Below are 1394 nucleotides of genomic sequence, written 5' to 3'. Positions count from 1 at the left end.
TACCATTGATTTTGGCTGTTGAGGTGCAAGTGAGTGTGTGCGTGCGTGTGTGCAGTGAATCACATTCACATACTGTGAAATGTATAAAGCTCAACTTACATTTCAACTCACACTGAAATATGGACATTTGTTTATTGTGTTGTTTTTTGTATGAAAAAAAAGTTAATTCATATGAGGTCCGATTTAGCATCTACGCTTGCTAGTTTTGTGTTCAGTTCGTAATACACATTAAGCACCGTAATGTTGAAAGTTAGTAACATTTCTGCAAACGCTTAGACACCTACTAATCTTGTCCATTGTTTTTTTGATAGACTGGGTATCAAGACAAATGTGTATGGGTGTGTGTAGAGCAAATAAATAGAAAACTACTTAACAGATACCTTTCAAACTTAACATGTAAATTCTTCCAGGCGATATATCACCCCAAGCTAATGTTAATTTTTTCTATGAATGATTTTGTATTGCGCTTTCACCAAAAAAAGTTGAGGCTGCACTGTGACAAGCTCATTTTTCAATTGAATTGATAGACATTTTTGTCAAATCATCTTTGATTCAGTCAGGGCTATGGGATTGCATTTCAGCTTTAATGCCGTTCCTTGAAATTCAAAAAAATATAATTTAAATAGAAATGTTAGTAACAGAATAAAAAAATGACGCATTGTAATATTTATCATTTTCTGAGTCAAAAAATATATAGATATGTCAGGTTGACTGAGAATGTGCTCAGAAAAAGAAAAAAAATCGGTTTATGCAAATTAGGTACTATGCTTCCTGTCTTGGTCTCCTTATTGAACCACAGGCGGAAGGTATCGTCCACTGGACTACTACTATCACAGAAAGACTACCTTCCGCCTGTGATTGAACAAGCAGGGTGCAAATTTCACTAAGAGTTATCTGCAGAAACATTTTGATAAGATCTCAATAATTATTCTGCTGATCCAAATAACAGAGCCGGGTTTAGGTTGGCACCGGGAAGTCGCATCTGTGTAAAACAAGATACTAGCAACTCTACACAACCATTTTGTATGTAAACCGTTTAAAACAAGAGGCGAAGCCTTCAAGGCTCACGTAAGAAATCGACAAACAGTAACACAAACTCAATCACTCCGTCACACACACACACACACACGCACACACACACACACACACACACACACACACACACACACACACACACACACAGTAAGCGCCATAGGTGAAACTGTGCAAGAAAGCGAGACCCTGGATCTGCCAAGTAGTCTCGGCCCGCTCACAATAACAATGACCGAGACTTTCAGTAATTCCTTTGCGTGACGTCTAACCCTCTTACGTCATAATGTGACGTCTTCAAATAGTTTCTATCACACACGTCAAACACTTTTGACCGAGACTGACGTAATCCATAGACTCGGAAA

Source organism: Littorina saxatilis, linkage group LG2 (genome assembly GCF_037325665.1).
Source record: "Littorina saxatilis isolate snail1 linkage group LG2, US_GU_Lsax_2.0, whole genome shotgun sequence".
Taxonomy (NCBI): Eukaryota; Metazoa; Mollusca; class Gastropoda; order Littorinimorpha; family Littorinidae; genus Littorina; species Littorina saxatilis.
The sequence above is the reverse complement of the archived record's forward strand: the minus strand, read 5'-3'. Positions refer to the sequence as shown.